At 50.8% G+C, this 20278-nt stretch overlaps 1 protein-coding gene across 24 annotated transcripts in view; it reads left to right on the top strand.

Moving 5' to 3' along the window:
- Positions 1-20278, top strand: part of IER2 (immediate early response 2) — a 36266-nt gene that overhangs the window by 8689 nt on the left and 7299 nt on the right. For 7 of the 24 annotated variants that reach the window (XR_009600605.1, XR_009600607.1, XR_009600609.1 and 4 more), the window contains exons 1-2: positions 360-433; positions 9883-9973. The gene's annotated coding sequence lies outside the window, so the exon portion shown is untranslated. Of the gene's footprint in view, positions 1-359; positions 434-9882; positions 9974-10139; positions 10251-11802; positions 19667-20278 lie in introns of those variants that run through there. The other 17 variants (XM_060415408.1, XM_060415403.1, XM_060415404.1 and 14 more) reach the window with 5 other exon arrangements.

The following is a 20278-nucleotide window of genomic DNA, read 5'->3' as shown; positions in this document are numbered from 1 at the left end:
GGTCCAGCCGCCCCAGGCGGTTAAGACTCAGACCTTGACCAGATTGCCAGCGGTTCCGGGCGGGCACTTGGAACTTTGAGTCCTAGGCGGGGTCCTCGGGGTGAGTGGTTTAGCCAAGGCAGGGGGCGGGGTTATCCGGGTGTCGATCACGTACATGGGCGGGGCATGCAAATTAAGCACTCTCTATTTCTCTCTGGGCCCCGCCCCTCCGCGCTGCACCCGGCTGCTTCCTAAACTCCCGGTGTCGGTCGGTGGCTCAGGCGGTTCCGCCCCTCCCCCAAGCTCGTCCCTCCCTGATTCCGCCCACAAGGTCGGCGCTGAGCCATCCCCTTATCCCAGCGCCCCGCGGATATAGGGGCGGGGCTTAGGAGCCGAGCGGGAAGGCGGAGGCCGTGCTGAGGGCTCCTGGGGCTGGGGGTCGGCTCGGAATCAGGTAAATGGCACCGAAAGCTGAAGGGGGATGGGGATTGCCAGAGTTTGAGGCTCAAGCTACTCGCCCTTGGCCTACGGGCTACTGAAACCCTCCCCCCCGCCATGTTTGCCTAGAGGAGCCCAGACTCCCACACCGGTGACCAGGGGAAGCCAGGACACACACCCACCCCACCAGTAATGTCTAGTGGAGTTCAGATCCACACACCTGTGTTCAGGGGGGCCCAGGCCTTTCCCATCCGTGTCCGGGGTTACTCTCCCTAGGTCATTTCATATCTGTTTGCTTTGAGGCTCAGCCTAGAGGGGTGTTCGGCCCACCTGTGTTGGGGGAAGGTCTCCCGAAATTTGTGTTCTGGAGAGTTCAGCCTAGGGACTAAGGCCCTCCACTTGCACGTCCAGGCCCAGTACCAGCTCTCGGCCTGCCCCTTTCTTGCAGTCTCTCCCAGCAGAAATTCCCCCTGGGCCTCCATTCCGCCTCCCCTCTCTGTGCTTTTCTTTCTCCCTTCCAGCCTCCGGGCCCCACTGGCTTCAGGTCAGCATCCCCTCCCCAGCACATTGTTGACTCACAGTTGAGAAGCTATCTCAGCCTTCACAGTCTCGCCACCCTCCCTTCTATACCTAGGCAGCTCCCGGGGGGCCCCCTGGGGTCCTGTCTTCTCTGCCCACCACCTGACTGGCACCATTTAATTTCCCCCTCAACCTGTCCACCCACATCTGGTTGTCAGCTGCTCGCCCTCACCCTGCATGCCCCCCAGGGTCTCCTACGGAATTGCTCACAGCTCTCTGCCTCCTTCTGTACCCCCAAATCCAGACTGCCCCGCCAAAGCAGAACCTTCCCCCCTCCCTGGCCCCCCATCCAAATCTGCTAATCAGAAAAAGTCCTAGCCTAGTGCCTGGAAGAGAGATCTGAAATCAGAGAAGGGGTGGGGTGTGAAACTTTCTAACACAGAGATACTGGGGGTGGGGGAAATGGGTGGAGGGAGACAGGAGCTTAAGTTGTACCTAAAAGCTTGAGATCAAAGCCGTCTGCCTTCCAGATGGGGGCTGTGGGGGAGGGTTGCCCCCCCCCCGGGGGGCGGGTAAGCCTGAGCCCCCCCTTCCTCGGAAACCCCCCAAGACTCTGCGGTGACAGCTGTGCCCCAGCCCGCGCCCGGCGGGTTTCCTTTTCCGGTGCTTGCTCTCTCGACAGGCTGGCCTGCAGTCTGGAGACACTGCGCCTGGCCTTTTTGAAGGGGCTCCCTGGAGGGTCTTCCTGGACAAGAGGGAGGGGACCAGCTGGAGAACAATGGTCTTCTGTGGCTCGCGGACGCCAGGCGCTTCCTGTTAAACCCTTCCCTGGGGATCCGGCTGCAAGGGGGGAGCAGGGCAAGGGGATTGACAAAGTCAGCAAATGCACTGCATTTTCTCTTGTTCCTCGTCTTGTTTGTGAAAGTTTCAGGAAGTGGTGAGGCGAATGCAGACCTTGCCCTCCTCAGTGGAGTCACTTTGGGCCTTTCTTTTCCCCTCTGCGGCTGGGGGTTGTACCCCCAGGGGATGGGGCATGGTTAGAAATCCCGAGAGCTCTGGGGCTGGACTTAGCCCGGCGGGGGACCCAGGTGATCCCGAAGTGCAGCTGTATTTGCCAACCATGGTTCTAACTGCCTCACTAGGTGAGCTGGAGGCTGCAGCCCCTGAGCCATTCCCGAGGTGGGCTGGGCCTCGGTTTCCTTCAGTTTAGGATTTCTCCCAAGCATTGGACCAGAGCACCAGGTGGTCCTGAGGGGCCAGAGTGGCAGTGAGCTGAGCTGAGGGTCTTGGAAACACTGCTCTTCTTAGGAGCCCTGGGAAGATATGTTGGGGAATTAGCCATTGTGTTCATTGAGGCTTCATGCAAAGTCCACCGTGTTTACAGAGCTAACCTGAGATGCATTCTCAGATGATTCTGTGAGCCTCTGAAGAGCCCCCGGAGACTCTGCATCCAACCCCAGGGGCTTCCGGTTAAAGACCAGATAACATGCCCTGTTCTATGAAGAGACAGTGTATACTGATACTTAACTGCCAGCCAGGTGCTTTGCTGGGTATACATATTCACTTAGCTAAATTGTGCCACCTGAATATTTGTTGGAAGGACTGATGCTGAAGCTTCAATACTTTGGCCACCTGATGTGAAGAGCCGACTCACTGGAAAAGACTGATGCTGGGAAAGATTGGTGGGAGGAGAAGGGTCCGACAGGATGAGATGGTTGGATGGCATCACTGATTCAATGGACAAGAGTTTGGACAAACTCCAGGAGATAGTGAAGGACAGGGAAGTCTGGTGTGCTACAGTCCTTAGGTCACAGAGTTGGATGCACTTGAACAACCACAAAACCCTACCCCAAACTTGGGTCAGAATTAAAGTCGGCACTTTCACTAACCCCATTTTATGGATGAGGGAGTTGAGCCACCAAGCAAACATGTCTAGTAATACAAAGCCCATTATTCTTTCTCTCCTAGATTTGGGGGTGGAGGACGGAGTGGATGGTTAGGTGGACTTTTCTTGTATATACCCAGCAACTTATCTCTGGTTCACAGATAAGGAAGAGAGCTCAGGGCGGTGAGATCCGCTGTCCAGGTCTCGCCCACCACCAGGCAGTGTTTCCTCTCCTGGCCTGTGCTTGCCGCCCACTGGCTTCACCCACCAGCTTCCTTCTTCAGCTTTTTCACACCCACTTGCTGGGTAATTCTGTACCATCTTTTCTCCTGCTTCTTTTGGTGAAGATATCCCTGGGGGCCAATTTGTGCATGTTTGGCCCAGGGGTTTGATGAGGATGAAGTTGTATTTGGGTGGTTTTTGTGTGTGTGTGTTGTTGTTGTTTTGTTGTGCTTTGCAGCTTAGAGAATCTTAATTCCCTGACCTGGGTTCAGGCATCGAACCCATGCTCCCTGCAATGGAAGCATGCAGCTCTACTCACTGGGCCACCAGGGAATTCCCTGGGTTTGAGTTTGGGTGTTTGTTGTTGTTTCACGTTTTTGATGATTATTACTAACTGAGCAAATCCAAACCACTGTTAGACTAGAAAGGCTGCTTCGGGCTGGGGGTGGGGCCCCTTGCTGGTGTCTGGGACAGGAAATGGCTCACCGCTTCAGCGTTTAGACCTGAGGGTGAGGGCGGACAGGGAGGGCCATCAGAGGCTGCCAGCCCTGTTAGGTGCGTGTTGGAGGCCACAGGACACAGGAGACTGGCCCTTGGCCCCAGTATCTCGTCTCTCCAGCCCCGCAGCACGCCCCCCCCCCCCCCCCCCGCCCCAACCAGCTTCTATCTGAGCTCCCTTCCCTCCTCCCCTTCCCCTCCTACCTTCCCCACCACCACTACCCCGCGCCCCGCCCCCCCCCCGCCCCCGCCCCCCGCCCCCGCCCCCGCCCCTGCTGTGGCCCGCCCTTCCGGAATGAACCTTGTTCTGGCTTCAGGCCACCGGGAAGGCCAAAACAAGCCTGCAATTACCCACTGCCGGGACCCTGCCGGCTGACGCTCCTCTCGGAAGCTCAACGTGGGGCAGGGGGTGGAGCTCTCCCCCCCACCGACCCACCCCCAGGCTGTGTGCAGCTTCCACCTTCAGATAATCCCCTGCTGCCTTCTGGCTCCCCTTTATGAAGTGTTAGTCGCTTAGTCGTGTCTGGCTCTTTGCTAGGATCCCATGGACTATAGCCCACCAGGCTCTTCTGTCCATGAAATTTTCCAGGCAAGAATACTGGAGTGGGTTGCCATTTTCTCCTCCAGGGGATCTTCCTGACCCTGGGATCAAACCTGGATCTGCATTGCAGGCAGATTCTTTTACTTTCTGAGCTACCAGGGAAGCCCCATGGACATCACCTTATAAACAGATATTTGGATTTTAGAAGTGCTCGCCTGTTGTTTGGCGAGAAGGGAGGGGATGAAACCAGTTCTTTTTCTTTTTTGGGGGGTTTGCAGGATCCTAGTTCCCTGACCAGGGAAGGAATCTATGCCTCCTGCAGTGGAAGCATGGAGCCCTAACCACTGGACTACCAGGAAAGTCCCTCTGAGGGAGAAACTGAGATTGTGAGATGGGGCTCACCCCAAAATCTCCAAAGCCTTCCTTTTCACCAGGGGAGGGGTACTTCCCCTCCCTTGCTCTACTGTGCATCTTAGGGCTGCTGCTTGGGAGATGGGGCCACGGAGGACGGAGTGTGCAAGAGGGGGCCCCTGGGGACTCTGCAGGCAGCAGGCACTAATGCGTTTGTCTTCAGCCTGAGCATTCTTCTGTGTCCCCGGCCACTCTCCCTTATCCCGGTTCTCACGACTCTCCGGACATCTGTGGGTGGGGCATACTTGTTGCCCAATCTCCCAGTGGTTATACTGTGACTAAAGCCAGCCCTGTCCCTGGAGGCTGGGAGGCTGGAGCCAGGGTGCACCCACAGGGCCACATGTCCCAAGCTTGACCTGGGTTTCCGGTCAGACCTGGTGGACTGGCGGGCAGGATGGGTCTTTTCAACACCCTGAGTTGAGATTGAGTCTGGGCCCAGCAGGTTACACACACACACACTCTCACACTCACACACACACGGCTCTGGGAAAGTTTCTGCCCACCCTCTGAATGGCCCAGGTTCCCTCTGATTGTCCTGAATTACCCTAGTATCCCTGTTCTTTGTGCATTTTCCTCCTTGCAGCTAACAATACGTTCTAGAAAGCTGGGGAAAGATCCTCAGTGAGACCCACCCTCCTGCCAGCCACCCATCAGATAGGCCGGGTTCTCAGGCATGCTCCCTGCTCTGTGCTCAAGGCCAGCACGGTTCTTCCCCCAAACCTTCTCTCCTGTTGGAGCAGAGCCCATCCTGCCCCGTTGCCATGGCATCTGTTGTACCCAGAAGCCAGGTGGTCTTTTGTTCCCTGATGTCCCTTCTAGGCTCAGACACTTCTGAGCTCAGCGAGAGTCACTCGGTCCCCTGTGTCCCCCACATTCACTGAGGCTGTGTGCCCCAGCAGCGCATCTGTCTCTCCTCCCATGACTCTGAGACGGGCAGTGATAGCACTTATACAAATTTCAGATTTGAACTCGGATCAATGAGAGACTTGGAGACTAAGGTTTCTTTTTTTTTAAATAGTCATTTGCCTTTTTTAAAAAAAAAGTGTTTGGCTGCGTTGGGTCTTGGCTGCAGCGTGGGAGATCGTCCGTGCATCGTGGGAGACCGTCACTGCAGCGTGTGGGATTGCTCGCTGCAGTGCTCAGGTGTCTCCAGTGGTGGCCTGCGGTCTTCTCTTTAGTTGTGCACAGGCTTAGTTGCCCCGATGTATGTGGGGTCTTAGTGCCCTGACCAGGGATCGAACCTGAGTCCCCTGCATTGCAAGGTGAATTCTTAACCACTGAACCACCAGGAAAAGCCCAGATCTGTAGGTCTTAAGAATGACAATCATCATAGCAGCTGTTGCTTCCTAGTTTAGGCACTTCACCTCTGGAGTCGTCATCACAAAGATTTCTTGCCTTATCCTCATTTCACATTGTGGAAACCGAGGCATAGTGCGTTTGGATAGCTTGCCTGCTAATACGTAGTCTTTACTAGATAGCAAAAAAGTGCCAGTTTCTTGACTCTTGACTTTTGAGGCTGGATTGTTCCCTGTTGGGAACAATCGGGCGCTGCCTGGTGCGTCTTAGAATGCTGAGTTGCAGTCCTGGCTTCCATCCACGAGTGTTACCTGAAAACTGGGTTCACTTCTTGGTCGGGCATCAAGCCAGAGACCACCAAGGAATTTCCCTGGTGGTCCAGTGGTTAAGAATCCGCCTTCCAATGCAGGAGACTCAGGTTCCACCTCTGAGGGGGGAATAAGATCCCACATACCGCAGGACAACTAAGTCTGAGTCACAACCAATAACAACCCCCCCCCCCCCCCCCCCCCCCGCCCCGCTCTGGAGCCCATGGACCACAGCTAGAGAGAAGCTGCAAGTAGAGAAGTGTACGCAGCAATGAAAGACCTCACATGTGCAACAGGGGTCCTAAGACCTGACGCAACCAAACAAATAAATATTTAGAAAAAAGAAAGACACAACCAAGTCAAAGATCGGGGAGGAGCGACTTAATACTTGGCAGCAAGTAAGAACACCAGGCTTTTTACCTGTGGTGTTGGAGAAGACTCTTGAGAGTCTCTTGGCCTGCAAGGAGATCCAACCAGTCCATCCAAAAGGAGGTCAGTCCTGGGTGTTCATTGGAAGGACTGATGTTGAAGCTGAAACTCCAATACTTTGGCCACCTCATGCGAACAGCTGACTCATTTGAAAAGACCTTGATGCTGGGAAAGATTGAGGGCAGGAGGAGAAGGGGACAACAGAGGATGAGATGGTTGGATGGCATCACTGACTCAATGGACATGAGTTTGGGTAAACTCTGAGAGTTGGTGATGGATAGGGAGGCCTGGCATGCTGAGGTTCATGGGGTCACAAAGAGTCAGACACGACTGAGCGACTGAACTGAACTGAAGAACACCAGCGAGCTTTCCCAAAGCCATGTCTCCAAGACCAGCAAAATCGGGGAAGTTTTAAGCTAAGGATACATGCATATTCAGGAGCTGGCTTGAGCAGAGGAGAATATAGCATAGAATTGGGCCAAAGCTTCCCAGGTGGCTCAGCTTTAAAGGACCTGCCTGCTAATGCAGGAGACTTGGGTTCGATCCCAGGGTGGGGAAAGTCTCTGGAGAAGGAAATGGCACCCCACTCCAGTATTCTTGCCTGAAAACCCCATGGACAGAGGAGCCTGTTGAGCTACACACAATCCATGGGGTGACAAAGAGTCGGACAGGAATGAGGGACTAAACAAAATAGAGTCCAAGCTTTAGTTGGTTCAAGTCAGGAGGGTCAACAAAATCATTCTGTCCTTCACCTTGGGGGAGGGGGGCTTAGTTCCTGCAGAACTCAGACCTGTATCAGATTGTTCAGGAGGAACTAGGACTGTTTTAGGGCTGAACAATTGTTTCCTGACTGCTTTTCCTGGGTTCTTACATTCCCTCACTTCCCTTGAGATCACTGATTACTGAGACCTGTTCAAGGGCAAGTCTTATGGCCAGGCTAAAATCCCCAAATGGCTTAAGCTAAAAATGACTTCACGTTTGTCAAGGAAATCTGGTTCTCTTTCTTCAGGCTCCCCCCGACCCCCCGCCCCAATCCTATCTGCCTATACTGGGTACTAGAGCCACTTCCTACAGTCATGGCAACAAATAATGTCCCCAGATGCGGCTTCCTGTTGGTGTGGGGTGGAAGGCAGGCTCACCACGCACTTTTGACTCTTTTCATAGGTGCCTGCCTGCAAAGTATCACTGTGTGTGTGTGTGCGTGTGTGTGTGTGTGTGTGTGTGTGTGTCTTTCCCCCCAAACAGGTATAGAGTTCTGAGGATGGAGGTGATTGGTAGATTCTGGCATCTTGGGGAGAGATTCAGTGGGACTGTCATCCTAGGCCATGGGGTGCCGGTTCCCCAGGTCCTGGTGGGTGGAGACAGGCCAGCTTTTCTTCCTTCCTGGTTCCCAGAGGTGGGCGATGGCCCAGACACACCCCAGGAGCCAGAAGGCATGGGGAGCCCTGACCTGGCGTCCAGATTTACTGGGTGTTGCCCGGGTGTGTGTTCTGAGACCCAAGGGCCCTCGTGGGTGTGAAGAAACCAGAAGCTAAAGTAGGCCTCCCGCCCGCCTGCCTGCCGCCCTCACATCCCACCCAGCCCTGGCTCCCGGCCAGCAACTGCCAGAGTGGTGACTCAGAGCGGCTGAGCCCAGGAGAGAAACAGGGTGCAGGGTGGGGTGTCCCCCTCCCTCATCCAGCCTTCCCAGAACCCCCATTAAGACCAGGACCCTTGGGGCTGCATTTCACACTCCCCTGCACACCACCACCATCTTCCCTCCCTGCTCCCCACCAGTGGGAATTTTTTTTCTTTTCCTTGGCACTAGGCTATGGCAGGAAAACAGAAATGTGTGTGGGGCCTGGGATATCTCTACGGTTGGAATATATTGAGGCCAGGATGAGAGAGTGTGTGGTGGGGCACAGTCTCAGGCACTGGCCCGGTGGCAGTGAGGAGTGAGCCAGTGTAGAGAGGGAGCCCCCTCCTATAGAGCTCCCAGGTTTCCCAGGGGCAGAAGCTGGGAGGACTAGGGAGGTCCTAGAAGTGGAGGCGTGTCCTGCACAGCAGCATGCTGGATCATCTGCAGTTGAAAACGCAGAGGTCCAGACAGGTTAAGCGGTTTTCCTGAGGCTGCTCAGGAAAGAAGAGAAGGCACCACCAGGATTTGCCTGCTGGTCTGGCTGGCTGCAAAGCAGGAGCATGCTCTTGCCATATTCGTGCGCACGTGTGTTCATCGACGCAGCTTTCTGTACGGCCTAGTCTGTTCCCAGTCAGACGTGAGATGTGCAGGAAAGCAAGAGGTGAACTGGACCTGAGTCCCCAAACCACAACCCGGCTCAGAGTGGGGAGTGGCAGGGTTGGGGATGGAGGGGGGATGGGGAGAACATCCGCTCCTCTTCTCTGCACAGCCCTCAGGCTCAGAATGGTTTTGATACTTTTTTCTGTTTTTCTTTTTTGTTTTTGGTTGTAGGGCATAGCCTGGGGCATTGTTCCATTGTAGTTCCCTCACCAGGAATCAAATCGTTGAGCTCTCTGCAACGGAAGCTCTGAGTCTTAACCACTGGAGCACCGAGGAAATCTAGTTTTGATATTTTTTAAGCAGTTGAAAACAAAAGATTGTTCCTTGAAACATAAAATCATATGAATGATGATGTCAACCCTTGTAAATTACATGTATACAGTCGTGCCCATTCCTGTCTAGCTGCTTTGCCGCTGTTGTTCAGTCCTCAGTTGTGTCCCCGCGGACTGCAGCATGCCAGGCTTCCCTGTCCTTCACTATCTCCTGGACTTTGTTCAGACTCGTGCCATTTTAAAAAAATTGAGTTAAAATACACTTGACAAAAATTTACCATCTTAGCTATTTTTTAATCATGCAGATCAGTGGTATTAAATACATTTATATTGCTCTGAAACCATTATATCATCTATCCCCACAACTCTTTTTTTTTTTTTTTTCCCGCCCACTTCCCCCCTACTTTTTGGCTGTTCTGTACAGTATGCAGGATCTTAGTTCCCTGACCAGGGTTTGAACTACCCCCTCCAGTGGCAGCCTGGAGTCCTAACCACTGGACCACCGGGGAAGTCCCACCCCCACAACTCTTGTGAATCTGAAGCTCTATACCTATTAACTCTCCTGTTCACCTCCCCTCAGCTCCTGGAAACCATTGTTCTACTTTCTGTCTCTATGATTTTGACTAATCTAAGTACTTGGTATAAGTGCTTATAAGAATTATACAGTACTTATCTTTTTGTGATTGGTTTATTTCACTTAGCAGGATGTCCTCAAGGTTCATCCAAGTTGTAATGTGTCAGAATTTCCTTTCTTTTTATGTATCTATTATTACTATTAAAAAAAATTTTTTTGCCACACTTTGCAGCATGCAGGATCTTATTAATAGTTCCCTGACCAGGGATGGAACCCACTCCCTCTGCAGGAGAAGCGTGGAGTCTTAACCACTGGACTGCCAGGTGAGTCCCTAGACATAGCTTCTTTTTAATTAATTTTTAAATTCTTGGCTGTGCAGGGTCTTCCTTGCTTTGCGCAGGCTTTCTTTGGTTGCAGTGAGTGGGGACGACTCTTCATTATGGTGCTCGGGGTTCTCATTGCTGTGGCTTCTCTTGTTGTGGAGAACAGGCTGTGGGGCACACAGGCTCAGCAGTTGTGGCGCACGGGGGCTTAGCTGCTGGAATCTAACGTGGAATCTTCCTGGACCGTGGATCGAATTCGTGTTTGCTACATTGGCAGGTGAATTCTTATGCAGCGCACCACTGGGGAACCCCTTCCTTCCTTTTAAAGGCTGAATAATATGCCACTGTGGGGCTATAACACATTTAGGTAATTCCAAGCGCTTGGATTGCTTCCTTGTGTTCCCTACTGTGAACAATACTGCCGTGAACATGGGTGCACAAGTATTTCTTCGAGACCCTGCTTTCAGTTCTTTTGGGTGGAATTGCTGGGTTGTGTGGTAATTCTATTTTTAAGGTTTTGAGAAACCTCCATACAGTTTTGCACAATGGCTGTACTCTTCACGCTCCTGTCAACAATGCGCAGGAGCTCCAGTTTCTCCACGTCCCCATCAACGCTTGCTGTTTTCTGTTTTGTTTCATGACAGCAGTCATCCTCATACCTGCAGCTGCTTTTGTTCTATTGAGACTGGAGGGAAGGGGGGCAGGGCACAGCCGTTAAAAGTGTGACATAGGACTTCCCTGCTGGCCCAGTCTTTAAGAATCTGCCTGCCAATGCATGGGACACAGGTTTGATCCCTGGTCTGGGAAGATCGCGTGTGTCTGGGGGCAACTACATCCACAGGCCACAACTCCCAAGCCTGTGTGCCCTGGAGCCCACACTCTGCAGTGTGTGTGTGGAGGGGCACTGCAATGAGAAGCCCATGAATAAGAAGCCCATGCAGTGCAACTAGAGAAAGCCTGCCTGCAGCAGCCAGAACATAAATTAATTAAATACAGTTATAAAATAAATAAAAGAGTGATGTTGTCACTGAGGCTACAACATAAACTTTTTAGGAGTGATTAGATGTAGGATGGTGGAAGATGAGATTTCCAGTGGAGCTTGAGCCTCATTATGTGCTCACTGTAACAGATGTGGTGGTGTTCATTCAGTCGTGTCTGACTCTTTGCGGCCCCACGGGCTGCAGCACACCAGGCTTCCCTGTCCTTCACCATCTCCCATGAGTTTGCTCAGACTCATGTCCTTTGAGTTGGTGACGCCATCCAACCATTGTCTCCTTCTCCTACTGCCTTCAGTCTTTCCCACTATCAGGGTCTTTTATGAGGAGTCGGCCCTTCACATCAGGTGGCCAAAGCTTCAGCTTCAGCACCAGTCCTCCCAATGAATATTCAGGGTTGATTTCCTTTAGGAGGGACTGGTTTCCTCTCCTTATGACAATGGGGGTGGCTCGCAGTGCAAGGGGCCTGGTATGATCCCTGGTCAGGGAACTAGATCCCACCTGCTGAAACAAAAATCCCACATGCCTCAGTGAAGGTTGAAGATCTCGTGTGCTGCGACTAAGACCTAGTGCAGCAAAATAAAAATAATAGTAAAAAAAGACAGTCAAGGACCTTCCTCGTTGTTCAGTGGTTAAGATTTCACCTTCTGGTGCAGGGGTTGTGGTTCAGTCCCTGGTCAGGAAGCTGACCCCACATGCTTCTCAGCAAAAAAAAAAACAAACGAAATAGAGGCAATATTGTAACAAATTCAAGAAATAGTTTAAAAAATGATCCATATATTTTTAAAAAATGGGTTCTAGTCCCAATCTGAGGTGTGTGTTTTCACTACACAGGCAGAGTGAAATTGTTATGACCACCCAACCCAGAAGAATTGATGTTTTTGAGCTGTGGTGTTGGAGAAGACTTTTGAGAGTCCCTCGGGCTGCAAGGAGATCAAACCAGTCCATCCTAAAGGAAATCAGTCCTGAATATTCATTGGAAGGACTGGTGCTGAAGTTGAAGCTCCAGTACTTTGACCACCTGATGCAAAGAGCTGACTCATTGGTAAAGACCTTGATGCTAGGAAACATTGAGGGTAGAGGGAGAAGGGGGCAGCAGAAGATGAGATAGCTGGATGGCGTCACTGACTCAATAGACATGAGTTTGAGCAAACTCCGGGAGATGGTGAAGAACAGGGAAGCCTGGCGTGCTGCAGTTCATGGGGTTGCAAAGAGTCAGACACAACTGAGCAACTGAACAACAACAAGAACCCCAACCCAGACTTATTCCTAACTGCTCTCTGGACTGTACAGATGGTTGTCCTTCCATTGAGGAGGTGGGCACAGGCAATATTTGATGCTTAAATACACTGATAAGCTCTGAAAAAGATAAACACCTTTGAGAAAATACACTGGGGTTAGGAGAGAAGGAGAGAGGGCTGGGGGAGAGCAGCGTGATGGCTAATTGGGAAAGATAGTCAGAGACATGTCTGAATATTCTTCCCTGTGGAGGTGTGGAAGGGAGGTCTGTGTTTGTTGCTGGAAAGCCCCTCATCTGGCCTCTGCCAACCTGTTCCTCCTGGGCAGCTGGGGACCCTGGGAGTGCTTGGGAGTTTTCTGTCTTCTGACTGTGGCCATGATGAAGAGACCTGGTATCCCAGGTGTCAAGGCAGTGTCTCAGAGCAGTTGTTTTTTTTAATTTATTTGGCTGCAGTGGGTCTTGGTTGTGGCACGTGGGATCTAGTACCCTGACAAGGAATTGAAGCGGGCCCCCTGTATTGGGAGTGTGGGATCTTAGCCAATGGACCACCAGAGAATTCCCAATAATAATAATTTTTAAAAAGCTGGATACTCACAACTGTGGTCTGGATGTTTGTGTCTCTACCCCCTCACTCTAATTCCTATATTGAAATTCTAACCACCATGGTGATAATATTAGGTACAGCCTTTGGAAGGGAATGAAGTCATGAGGGTGCATCTCTCATGAATGGGATTAGTGCCCTTATAAAGACACCCAAGACTCCCTGATATACACTATTATAAGGGGCAAGTGTGGGCAAGAGATAGTTGGGAGTCATCCACAGCCTTGGTTGCTAAATGCAGCCTATTGCCTGTTCCTGTACAGCCAGTGAGTTAAGAATGGCCTTTTCATTTTCAAATGGCTGGAAAAAACAATTCACAACTTGAAAATGATCTGCAATTCAAATTTCAGTGGCCGAGGAGCTGGGGTGGGGGGGTGGGGGTGGTGGCGGGATTGAACAGACATTGCTGAAGGGTATAAACTTGGACTGAGTAGTAAATAAATCCTAGAATTCCACAGATGCACCGAAGAGTAAATATAGAATAAAATGTTATAATCATCAGACTTGCTAAGAGACTAGCAACTATTTCCACCACTAAAAAGAAATGATGATTATATAACATCATAGAGGTGCTAATGGCCTTCCCTGGTGGCTCGGAGGTTAAAGAATCTGTCTGTAGTGCAGGAAAGCCAGGTTTAATCCCTGTATTGGGAAGATCCCCTGAAAAAGGGAATGGCTAGCCACTCCATTATTCTTGCCTGGAGAATTCCAAGGACAGAGGAGCCTAGTGGGCTACAGTCCATGGGATCACAAAGAGTTGGACATGACTGAGCCATGAAGACTTTCACAGAGGTGCTAATTATGGATACAATCGCAACCATATTACAATATATGTCAGTTATACTATATAAATGTACCAAATGTTGAACACCTTAAATGTATACAATGTTACATGTCAAATATATGTCAATTAAAAAGTCAGTGTCCCTGGGACTCCCTTGGTGGTCCATTTGCTAAGACTCTGTGCTCCCAAGGCAGGGGGCCTGAGTTCAATCCCTGGTCAGGGAACTAGATCCCACATGCTCCAACTAAGAGTTTATATGCTGCAACTAAGAGTTTGGATGCAGCCACTAAACATACCGCATACCACAACTAAAAGATCCTTCATGCTGCAGTGAAGATGGAAGAGCCCAGAGGCTGCAGCTGAGACCTGGCACAGTCAGATAAATAAAAAAGAAAATAAATAGTTATCTGCAAAGTCAGAGTCCATAAAGAAAGTTGTTTTTAAAATTTAATTAAAAAAATTTAATTTATGTTTTGGCTTTGGTAGGCCTTCATTTCTGTGCATGGGCTTTCTCTAGTTGCAGCGAGCGGGAGCATTGTGGTGACTTCTCTCATAATAGAGCACAGATTCTAGGTACCTCGGCTTCGTAGTTGTGGAGCTTGGGCTTAGTTGTTCAGTGGCTTTCGGCAGGGATCGAACTGGCAGATTCTTAATCACTGGGCCACCACAGAAGTCCCATAAATAAAGTTTTATTGACACACAGTTGTGCTCATTCGTTTACCTATTATCCCAGGCTGCTTTTATGCTACAAAGCAGAGTTGAGTCATTGCAACAGAGACAGCCTGGCCCTTGAAGCAGAAAATATTTCCAGTCTGGCCCTTTCCAGATGTTTGCAGACCCCTGCTCTAAAGGAGCCTGAGGCCTGAATGTCAGCTGATGCTGACTTGGGGCTTTCTGGGGTGTTTCCTGGTTGGAACAGCAAAGAGGTTGGAAGGAGTCGGTATTGGAGGGGCACGGGGACACGCAGAAGGTTCTGATGATTAACACTAGGGAGGGGATGATGGGGATATCCCCCGGGGAGGGGGCATTCGAGTCTTCAAGGTGGTATGGGGTTGAGCGCTGAGATAGGCAGGCTGATGGAGGCACAGCAGGATCACAGACAGGAAGCCTAGAGCTGCCTCGAGTAATCCCCACCCCTGGCCACCCGCCAGAGCTGACAGATAAGATAGAAACATCCCACGAACCACCACTACCCTGTCATCTAATCAGTCATGGGACCCTACCTCCTGTTTCTCCCTTCCCTCTGCTTTTCCCTGCCCCTCCCTGGTGCCATCATCTGTCACTGTGTGGGTCTGGAGATGTGCCCCAACTTCACGCTTCAGTGTCCCCGACCCTTCATCTCTTTTCTCAGTGTAGCCAGCACACTTAACTTTCCTATCTTTCTTTTTTCTTCTTTCCGTTTAAAAAAAAATTGAGACAAAATATACGAACATAAAGTTAACCATGTTAAAGTGTACAATGCCCTGGCATTTAGGACAAACACAAGGGTGGGTAACCGTCACCACCTACCCATCTGCAGAAAGTTTCCATCACCCCAAGAAACCCTCCCATCCCCCTTCCTTTAGTCCCTGGCAACAGTAGTCTGTTTTCTGTCTGTATGGATTTCCCTCTTCTGGACATTTCATATCAATGAAAGACACTAGGTGGTCTTTTGTTAGCTTGGTGGGATTTTGTTTGTTTATTTTGTTTTTGGCCATGCTGCATGTCTTGTGGGATCTTAGTTCTATGATCAAGGATCGAACCCAGGTCCTCGGCAATGAAAGTGTGCAGAGTCCTAACAACTGGAACACCAGGGAATTCCTGTTAGCTTGTTTTTGAAACTCATTCACTTTATAGCAGCTTATCTAAAGTTCAATCCTTTTCTGAATGAATACTCCACTGTATGGATGTACTGCAATTTTTAAAATCCATTCATTTGTGGAGGGACATGTGGGTTAACTTCCACCTTAACTTATGACATAAATATACCTCACTTAAATTTTGCCTTTTTAAACTTTCATAAGTTGTGGTAAGATATATATATATATATATATATATATATATATAAGATTTATCATTTTTAAACCATTTTTAAGTGAAAGTTCCTGGCTTTACATACATTTACATTGTCACCCAACCATCACCATCGTCCATCTCCTAAATTTTTCATCATTCCAAACTGAAACTCTGTCCCTGGGAACTCCCTGGTGGTTAGGACTCTGAGCTTTCAGTGCAGGAGGCATGATCCCAGGTCCAGGAACCAAGATCCCTCAAGACAGTCAGCATAGCCAAAACAAAAATGAAACACCTCTGTCCTCATTAAGCAGTGACTCCTCATTCGCCTCACCCCAATCCCTGGTAATCACTGTCCTTTCTGCCTCTAAGTCAGTGAGCTTTCACAAATTGAAGTCTGAGCATGCCAGCTCTCCTGAACCCTCAGTAGGCCCCTACTGTTTTCAAGATAGAGACTAAATATTCCCGAGGGGGATGCACATGGCATCTTAATCTCAATTTCCTCCTTCTCCAAGCTTCTTTAGGGCCTTTCCAGTGGCTCAGTGGTAAAGAATCCACCTTCCAAGCATGAGATTCAGGATCAATCCCTGTGTCCAGAAGATCCCTTGGAGGAGGAAATGGCAACCCACTCCAGTATTCTTGCCTGGGAAATCCCATGGACAGAGGAGCCTGGTGGGGTATAGCCTATGGAGTTGCAAAGAGTCTGACTTGACTTATGGGCTAAACAACAACATCAACAGCAGAGCTTGTTTCCCTGTATAAAAAGTCCCCGCTCTTCCCTCTTCTTCTATGGGACCCTTGTGTACATGTTCCCTTCCCCTTCTGAGGAAGGTCCACCTCTCTACAGTGCTCCCCGATGTTCCCTCAAAGGACACATCCCAGTTGTAATTCATTCTTTCCCTGCCTTTTCTTTTTGGTTTGTTAGTGTAGGTTTGTTGATGTGCCCTCTGCCTTCTTCGTCTGACTAGGAGTCCGTGAGGGTGTGACAGCACCCATCTTACTGCCGTGCATTCCCAGCTCCTGGCCTTGGCCTGGCACCCTGCCCTATGTATAGTGGATTGTGTGTGTTAGTCACTCAGTTGTGTCCAACTCTTTGCGAGCCCACAGACTGTAGCCTGCCGGGCTCCTCTGTCCATGGGATTCTCCAGGCAAGAATAATGGAGTGGGTTGCATGCCCTCCTCCAGGGGATCTTTCCCACCCAGGCATTGAACCCAGATCTCCCACACTGCAGGCAGATTCTTTACCATGTGAGCCACCTGGAAAGCCTGTCTGTATATAGTGAAAGGACCAGCACAAAGTCCTGGCAAGGGAGAGAGAGGCAGGTGGTGGACATCTTGAGCTCCGAGTGGTGCGGGGAGTTTGGGCTGCAGGTGGGGTGGGCTGCGTGAGCAGAGAGCCCAGGGGTTGGGAGCAAGGCTGGCTGGTTGGGGGCTGCAGTTACCCCGGAGCAAGGATCTCCGGAAGTTGAGCAGTGGGCATGAAGATCTGGACCAAGGGGCAGAAGTGTGGACCGGAAACGTGATCGGGGGGAGGTGGGGCTGAGGGAGCAGGTAGATGAAGCTGTTGACAGGTGGCCATTTTTGAATGCACTGTTCAGAGCCTGGGGAGGCCAGGCTGGGCCCAGCAGCCAGAGCCCCGCATTGTCCATGTGCCCCCTCACCCCCACACTGAGAGGTAAGCTCCTGGGGCAGGCTTGACTTGCTTCACCTGGGAGCATCTGCATAAATTACAAAGGCCAGCGCCCAGTTCTGGCCCAGGAGAGAGACCTTTATAAAGTCAGACTTGGCTTCCCCCCAGCTGGCTGGCCTCCTTATCCCTAGTTCCAAATGCTGGCTTGTCACAATGTGTCTGCACACAAGCACGAGCCTGCATCTCTAGGGGTGATGGCTGGGGAGAGCAGGATGCTTGCTGCACTAGGGCCAGCCTGGGGGTGGTAGCTTTTAGCAAGCTGGTGGCCATTCCCCACCCTTCCATCCGCCCCATGGTTCTTTTTATATCTTGCATTTTCAGAAAGCCAAAACATCTGAGCCTGGGTTTTGTGGCAGTGGGCTGTTAGAGGCTGCAAGGGGAGGGAGGAGAAGGCAGAGAGGTGGGGTTATCAGAGCCCAGCCTCTCCAGGCCTGTGGCTGGGCCAGGGGCGGCCGCTGGCTTCCTTCCATCAGCCCCACAGTCTCAGATGGTTCAGAGCTCTATTTAAAGGCTGCTTTCTCTGCCTCCACTATGGGGTTCCCACCAGGATGCATGAGTCAGAGGGAGGGCTGGTGTGGCCCCCAAGACTTGGCTGGGTCCATCCTGAGAAGCTGGGAGCAAACTCTTCAAGAAGTAATTCTGTAGCAGCCCCTGCTGCTTGGTCCCTACTGTTCTGATATCTCCTTGCTCAGGTCTCCCTCCCGACCCCTACCCCAGCTCTGTGCCACGTGAGAAGCCCAAGGAATGACCCCCTGATTCAGGGGTACCCACAGGCAGCTGAGGGCCAGCGATGCTCCCTGGGCTTGTTCAGTGGTCTCTGTAGCCACGTAGGGCTTCCCAGGTGGTGCTAGTGGTAAAGAACTCGCCTGCCAATGCAGAAGATATAAGAGACTAGAGTTAAGTCCCTGGGTTGGGAAGATCCCCTGGAGGAGGGCACTGCACCCCACTCCAGTATTCTTGCCTGGAGAATCCCATGGACAGAGGAGCCTGGCAGGCTACAGTCTATGGGGTCACAAAGAGTCAGACGTGACTGAGGGACTTAGCATACATGTAGCTGCATAATTCCTGCAGGATTCCGGAGGCATCCACATCCTCCTGAGGATGCGCGGTAATCTTTTCTCGCTTATACAGCATCATCATGTGCTGCCGTGGTTGGGACCATATGCGCATGTGGTGCCAGGCAGCTCCTGGGGGCCTGCACACACTGTTCTTACCATGCTCCTATTTTATTGATCAGAAGGCTGAGTCCAGGGTGGGGAATGTATCTTTGGGTTCTAATAACAGAATGCCATAGACTGAAAGGCTTATAAACACCAGACATTTATTCCTCACATCGTGGAGGCTGGATTGTCCAAGTTCAAGGTCTGGTATCCAGTGAGGGCTATGTGGCTCACTGAGTCCCGGTGTCTTTTCACTGAGTCCTCCCATGGCAGAAAAGACAAGCCAGTGCTCTGGTGTTCCTTTTTTTAAAAGGTATGAAAAAAATTATTTATTTAGACACATCTTGAGGCTTGTGGGATCTAAGTTCCTGGACCAGGGATTGAACTTGGGCCCTTGGCAGTGAGATCTCGGAGTCTTAACCACCAGGATTCCTTTTATAAGGGCACTAATACCATTCACATGGGCTTCCCTTGTGACTCAGTGGTAAAGAATCCGCCTGCCAACGCAGGAGATGTGAGTTCGATCCCTGGGTGGAGAAGATCCCCTGGAGGAGGAAATGGCAACCCACTCCAGTCTTTTTGCCTGAAGAATCCCATGGACAGAGAAACCTGGAGGGCTACAGTCCATGGGGTCACAAAGAGTTGGACATGACTGGTCGACTAAACAACAACAACAACAATACTACTCACGAGGACTCTACCCTCATGACCTGATCACCCCAAAAGCCTCACCTTGTAATGCCATCACACTGAAGGTTAGGGCTTCTGCATGTGAATTTTGTGGGGGCACAAATGTCCAGAGCATAGCAGGATGTATATGTGTATGTGGCAGAGCAGGAATCGTCCAACCCGACTGTGTAGGTCAGCACTGGGGTCACCCTCTTACCCCAGTGCTGAGGCCCACAGATGAGTGGGGTCTTGCATCTGGACACTAGTGGGCAGTGATGGGGGTGACCCCCAGGAACAACAGAGCTCGAGAATGATGCCGGGAGTGTGAGGTCGACCAGTGCTGTCTAGGACAGTTGTCGTGAGCCGCACATGGCTATCGAGTGCTTAAAAGGTGCTGATCTGATTGGAGATGTGATCTGAGTGAAAAACATCCTCTGGGTTTCAAAAACTCAGTATAAAAAATGATCATGAAAGATTACTATGAGAATCATATCTATCACGTGTTGAAATGATTGTATTTTGGCTATGTTGCACTAATAAATAAATATATCTTTCAAAGTAACCTCCCTTTGGCACTCCCCTTGTGTTCCAGTGGCTAAGACTCTATGCTTCCAATTCAAGGGGCCTGGGTTTGATCCCGGGTCAGGGAACTAGATCTCCCCTGCTGCAACTAAAGATCCCACATGCCGCAACGAAGAGCAAATATCCCAAATGCTGCAACCGAGACCTAACACAGCCAAACAAATAAACAGTGAAAAAAACTTCCTTTCCTCAAAAAGCTAAACATAGAGTTTTCTTAAGACCCAGAAATTCCACCCCTGGGTATATACCCCAAAGAATTGAAAACAGGTGTAAAAACAAAAACTTGTGTGTGCAAGTGTAGCGTAGCACCACTGACCGTCATCGAAAGGTCGAGACAAGCCACATGTCCATCAACACAGTGGAACAGCGTTCAGCCATTAAAAGTAATGTAGTGGTGACGTATGCTGCAACATGGATGAGCCCTGAAAACATGCTGAGTGAAGGAAGACAGGCTGGGTCACCTATTGTGTGATCCCGATTATGTGGAATGTCCAGAAGAGACAAATCCACAGAAACTGAAAGCAGATTCGCGGTGACCAGGGGCCGAGAGAGGGAGAAATGGAGAATGGCTGTTAATGGGGGTGGGGTTTAT

Source organism: Ovis aries, chromosome 5, assembly GCF_016772045.2.
Source record: "Ovis aries strain OAR_USU_Benz2616 breed Rambouillet chromosome 5, ARS-UI_Ramb_v3.0, whole genome shotgun sequence".
NCBI classification, from domain to species: domain Eukaryota; kingdom Metazoa; phylum Chordata; class Mammalia; order Artiodactyla; family Bovidae; genus Ovis; species Ovis aries.
Note: the sequence above shows the minus strand (reverse complement) of the source record. Positions and strands in the feature narration are given on the sequence as shown.